The 6,107-nt window shown below is 43.4% G+C and overlaps 1 long non-coding RNA gene and 1 other non-coding gene across 2 annotated transcripts in view; both read left to right on the top strand.

The window, feature by feature from the left end:
• The first annotated feature begins 145 nt into the window (after positions 1-145).
• Positions 146-6,107, top strand: part of LOC114085626 (uncharacterized) — a 24,975-nt gene continuing 19,013 nt past the window's right edge. Inside the window, exons 1-2 of the long non-coding RNA XR_011707073.1 lie at positions 146-711; positions 1,898-1,939. This is a non-coding gene — a long non-coding RNA (uncharacterized lncRNA). The remainder of the gene's footprint in view (positions 712-1,897; positions 1,940-6,107) is intronic.
• Trnas-cga (transfer RNA serine (anticodon CGA)) lies at positions 843-924 on the top strand. Its single transcript has one exon. It is a non-coding gene; the product is annotated as a tRNA-Ser (tRNA).

Below are 6,107 nucleotides of genomic sequence, written 5' to 3'. Positions count from 1 at the left end.
CCCGCCCCGCTCAGCTCCCGCCTCCTCCTCCGCCCGCCTCCCGCCGCCTCCCGCCGCCGCGGCCGCCGCCTCCCGCCGCCTGGGCCGGCCCCGGCCCGCGTAGCGCCCCCTGCCGGCAGTCCCGGCGCGGCGGCGGCGGTGGCCCAGCGCCCTGCGCGGCGCAGACCCTGTCGGCCTCCCCGGTGCCGGCCTCCGGGGAGGCGGCTGCTTCCTGGTGGGGGCGCCACTTTCTTGAGAGCGCCCTTTACCCGCCGGGAAGAGCCCTTTCCCTCTTTTTTTGCCTTTCATCCCGGAGTGTGTTAGTCCTCTATCCTAAGTAAGGGAGGAAGCCCGTCGCCTGAAGAGGCCCCAACCTATAACCCGGAGTGGTCTTCACTTGGCACAGTCCTAACCTCACGAAGGAGCTTTTATCCCGAAGAACTCCAAACCCCTTTCCCCGAGAAATTCCTTCCCTGCATGCATTACCAAGTGCTGCTTACTCCCTCGTCTCCCTCACCCGCCACGCCTGTTCCACTCAGTCCCTACCACTTCTTAACCCGAGAAGTCCCCTTAGCCGCCACCGTGAGGGCCCAGACGCTTTCATCAATTGCTTGGTTCGAAGGCCTTGCCATCGATTCTAAGACACCCCCTCATCCACCCACACAAGCAGGAGACTCCCGCCGGGTCAGCCGGTGCACCCGACTCTTTTCCTTTGAGTGGCATAGCGGAGAGGTAAGGAGCGAGGCGGGGTAGTCTCAAGGTGTGTGTATGTGGGCCGCTGCCGGGCTTCCCACGGCCCCGCGCCGTCCGCGATCTCCGTGCGGACCCTTTCTGTAAGCGCGCAGCAAAGCGCGATTTTGGGAGTCACGGTGGCCGAGTGGTTAAGGCGTTGGACTCGAAATCCAATGGGGTTTCCCCGCACAGGTTCGAATCCTGTTCGTGACGGTGGCTTTTTTTCGCCTCCATCTTCATAGCATATAAGAGGAACCCCTGTACTCGCACGTGTCTTTCCCGCACTTCCCTTTCCGTCTCCATAAAGGGAGGCTAAAGGTCACATCTCTGCACTTGGGGAGGACTGGGGTGGTCCCAGATCTCGGAAAGCTTAATTATGCAGAGCTGTATTGGCTGCTAGGATACCAGACCCTCAGAATTCTGTAACTTATGATTTGCTAGCAGATGTTGACACACGTTCCATTCTTTTGAAGGATGGGGAAGGATTTGAGTGAAGAAGAGTTGAATTTTTTCAGGGAATGTGAGCTTGTGCAATAATCATCAAACCTGGAATTTCTAGGAAAATAGAGCATCTCTGAATTATTTCTTCCTTCCTTCCTTCCTCCTTCTTTCCTTCCTTCCTTCCTTCTCCTTTCTTTCCTTCCTTTTTTTTTTTTTTTTTTTTGGTACCAGGGATTGAACTCAGGGGCACTCGACCACTGAGCCACATCCCCAGCCCTATTTTGTATTTTTTTTTTTTTTTTAGAGACAGGGTCTCTTGAGTTGCTTAAGGGCCTCACCAAGTTGCTTAGGCTGGCTTTGATCCTCCTGTCTCAGCCTCTGGAGCCGCTGGGATTGCTGGGATTACAGGCGTGGGCCAGGCCGGCTACACCTCTGAATTTTGTAACTGGAAGTAACACCTTCAAAGTCTGAGGCCACTGAAGACCCAAGAAAGAGGGCATTTTCATTAGGATTTTCTTGAGGCGGACATAGGAAGGGGCCTATTGGAACATAAACACTGCAGATCCAGCTGGAGCCAGGGAGTTGGAAAATAATTTTATTTTTTATAAAGTGCTTGTTGTGTACCAGGTACTGTTCTCTGTGTTAACCAAACTAGGGAATTCATCTGTTCTTATGCTCTCCTTTACTCAACATCACTTAGTTCTTAATCTAAGATACTTGTTTTTGTACTTCATTTCTTGTGCAGTGCATCTTCTCCAAAAAGGATCACAAGAGCAGGCAATTCAGGGTAAGTCAGAGCTTTGTGCACATTTATATCTTAAGAGTTTTTCACCCTCATACCACTACTCAGCTGAACTTCCCAGCATCACTCTCAGCACTCCAAAATCCTGCATATCCTTTGGGCTCTCCTCCTTGATGCTCTAGATCACTCCAGCTGGAACCTAACAGTCTGTCAACTACCATTCACTGAGTATGATGCAAGGAATATCTTAACATGCTTCCACAAAATTAAGAACAAGTTCTGTTTATTTTGCTTTCTAAATATGTTTCTCTAAGGTGAGTTTCAGGTTGGGCCCACCACTTAGCAAAGCTTTCAATTGGGAAGTAGTGGTACTTGTGAGCCATACTAAAGTAATCACTCTGCAGCTGACCTTAAGTCTTGCCATGGCTGTTTTTTTGTGTTGCATGATCTGACCCTTTTCTCTCAACAGTCTTCCATTTTATTTTTTATTTATTTTTGCGGTTGCAGGCTTTGAACCTACAGATGCTTTATCACTGAGCCACATCCCCAGCCCTTTAATATTTTTGGTACAGGATCTCCAACTTGGCTCAGCATCCCAAGTCACTAGTATTTCAGGCATGTGCCCCTGTGCCCAGAGTCAATCTTCACAGCCACCAGCATTCTTTTAGTTTCCTAGTATAGTTATTTGACCTTGTTCATATGCTGTTCTCTGCTTTAAATAACCTTCTCATCCTCATCTACTCAGTATCCATCTAAGTGTTGGTTCTCTTGGAAAGTCTCTGACCACCTGTTGCTGCACACATCCTTCTCCCTAATCTTATATGAAGTCTTTCTTCCTCTGTAGAATATAAACTCTTGACACAAATAAGCCACTCAGTATACACATTTTAATCTTGTTTGGCTTTATTTTATTTTATTTTTTCCTTTTTGGGGGTGAGTGGGCGGGAAGGGATTGAACCCTGGGCATTTTACCACTGAGTTACAACCTCAGCCCTTTTTATTTGTAATTTTGACAGTGTCTCACTAAGTTGCTTGGGCCTTGCTAAATTGCTGAAGCTGGCCTGGAACTTGCAATCCTCCTGCCTCAGCCTCCTGAGTTCACAGGAGTTCACCACCATGCCTGACCAAATTGGTGTTTTTTTACAGTAATGTAAAAATTTCTTGAGACTTAGGAAAACAGTGTATTTTGTTTCTTTGCAAGAAAATACTTCATACACAGATGTGATCAAACATGTAATGAAATAATAGAATCTAATAGGCTCAGTTTTCCACTTCCTGCCAAGTCCCATTTTGGATATACCTTCAGGCTTAAATATCTGGAGAGCCAAAATCAAAATTGACCAGCAGAGGGCAACCAATAACCATGTTGTGAAGGGAAGAAGGCTTCAAGATTTACAAAATGGAGACTCTAGACCAGGAAGGGGACTGTGGCAGAGGTGGCTGAATACTTGATCTTTTTCCCTTCTCAAATTTATTTTCCCTATAACTTCTGAGGGTGAGGGTTTGTAACCTTCATGTACAATAGATAACTTGAAATTTCTACCATCTCTGTAGGCCACCCCAACTTCTCAGTTCCTTCACCCTTTTCCTTCTAGCCCAGCAAGTCCTATCTATCCGTTTTATATTGTATGACCTGATCCACTCCCCAAACCATTTTTACATATTTATATTCCACCCAGTGCTTTAGTTCCTGCTCTAGTATTTGACCTTGCTTATCTTCCCTGAAGTTGCCTTCTCTACTAGGCTTACCATCCCACTCATTTCAGCCTCCTAAAGAACCTTCCATAAATATTTTTGCATCACCTTCAAATTCTCATACTCCAGGTAACCATTCCTTCATGAATTCATGACAGAGAAAATCCTACATTTGACAATTTCAAATCACCAAATTGTTTTGTACTTTTTTTCAGATAAAATACCGACTTCCTGCCGAAGTCCCTAGTACGTTCATCCCTTGTCATCTGGTTTCTGCCTCCCAAAGTTATTTTAGACATTAATAGAAACCATTGGACAGATATGTATATGTGTGTGAGAGAGAGAGATAAAGAGAGAGAGAGAAATGCAGGACATTGAACCCAGAGCATTCTACCACTGAGCTATACCCCCAGACCCTTTTTTAAAAAATTTTGAGATAGGGTCTTGCTGAGTTGCAGAGGCTGGCCTTGAAATTGTGATCCTCCTGTCTCAGCTTTCCAACTTGCTGGGATTGCAGATATGTGCTACCACACTAGGCCAGAGCTAATACCACTGTATAGTGATATTTTCAAGTATAAATTCTTAAGATTGGGGCTGGGTCTGGGCTCAGCAACAGAGTGCTTGCCTCACATATGTGAGGCACTGGGTTCTATCCTAAGCACCACATAAAAAATATATTTTATCCATCTACAACTAAAAATATTTTTAAAAATTCTTAGATTGTAATCAAAATTGCTTTCCAGCATTAAAAAAAAAATAAGCTGCTAATGAGGGAAAATCTCACGTGCAATTGTTTAATATTGTGCTCTTCCAAGTTGTTGACTTACTCTAAATTTTAAAAGGCTTGGATAAACCCCTGAAGTTTATCCTATAAAGCAAATAATTAGGACTTGAGTGGAAATGATCTCAACCTACAGTTGTTTCAGGGATGTTGCAATGACAGAAAACATTTCTGAAATTCCTTCCCAGCCTAGTTTATGAGCTATCTTAAAATGATTCATTACTTCAGAATTATTTTTTAAAAATTAGTCAACCTTATCATGCATCGCCTGTTTTGTTCCAGATGACTGCTGGGATTCCTAGTACTAGAATTTCTTGATCTCCTCTGGGCAGATAATTCCCCAATTCATGTCCTTAGCTCTAAAACTCCAGATCCATTTCCTGACTAAACACATTTTCAAACCCAGTTCTCCAAATTAACTCAAAACTACTCATCCTCTTCTCCCTATTCAGGTTAATGACACCGTGTTCTCAGCAACATATACTAGAAACCTGTCTTTTATCTTTGACTCATTTTTGTTTATGTGTAATAGAGGCTCAGGTTCTAGAATGATTTTTCTGGGCTCAAATCCTAGTTTTGATTATTAACTCTGTGAACTTTGCCTTCTGCTTCAGTTTCCCTACATAAAAAATGGAGTTGATGATAAAACCTCTTAATTAAAAAGTTGTTGGGCCAGGGACATGTCTACAGCCTCAGCTACTTGGAGTTTGAGGCAGGATGGTGGCAAATTGAGGCTAGCCTTGGCGATTTAGTAAGACTGTCTCAAAATGGGATTGTACCTTCAGTGGTAGAGTGCTCCAGGTTCAATCCCCAGTATGGAGCAGTATGGAGCAGCAACCCAGTATGGGTGGGTTAGTGGGATTATTAAATTAATATCTAATATTTAGAACAATGCCTGTCTCACAGTAAATGCTCAATCTGCCCACTACCCCTTTTCTTTAATGCCAAATGTGACTGGTTCAGAATTCAGCTCATGATTCCAGAGAAGCCTTCCCCTTCACGTCTTTCAAATAGATAGGGACTAAATATAACAGGACAAGAAAGGAGTCATCTATCTATTAGCAACATACTATACTGCATTTCTCATTGTTTAAGTTTACATTACCTAGTAAGCTGCAAATTACATCTTATTTTTCAATTATTTACATACTTCAAATGCCTGGCACCATGTCACCAGTTTCATTGTTGGGCTGAGAAAAATCTAATCAGTTAAGACCTTATTTATTTTTCTTCCCAAATGTATCTTGTCCCTTCTTTCCTGCTATATTTCAAGGGCTTATCCTCTCTGCATAAATTACTGGAAAGCTTGTTAATATTGCTGACACCAATTTGTTTTCTTCTCACAACCACCAGAATGAGTTGAAAGCCATTCCTCCTCTCAAAAACTTACCTGTAAAATTAAAATCCAAATTCCCTATCATGCAACTTCAATAACTGGCCTCAAATTATTTCTACTAACCTTTCATTAGATCCTTTGATAAATTATGCTCCAGATTATATCCTATTGTTTTCCTTCACTTCACTTTTTTTTAAAATATTTTTCTATAATTGTAGATGGACATAATGACTTTATTTATTTATTCTTATATGGTCCTGAGGACTGAACTCAGTGCCTTACACGTGCTGGCAAGTGCTGTACCACTGAGCCACAACCCCAGCCCATAACTTCACTTTTTAAAAAAAATGTTTTGTGATACTGGAGATTGAACCCAGGGGCACACTACCACTGAGTCTATA

Source organism: Marmota flaviventris, chromosome 3 (genome assembly GCF_047511675.1).
Source record: "Marmota flaviventris isolate mMarFla1 chromosome 3, mMarFla1.hap1, whole genome shotgun sequence".
NCBI classification, from domain to species: Eukaryota; Metazoa; Chordata; class Mammalia; order Rodentia; family Sciuridae; genus Marmota; species Marmota flaviventris.
The sequence above is the reverse complement of the archived record's forward strand: the minus strand, read 5'-3'. Positions and strand labels throughout refer to the sequence as shown.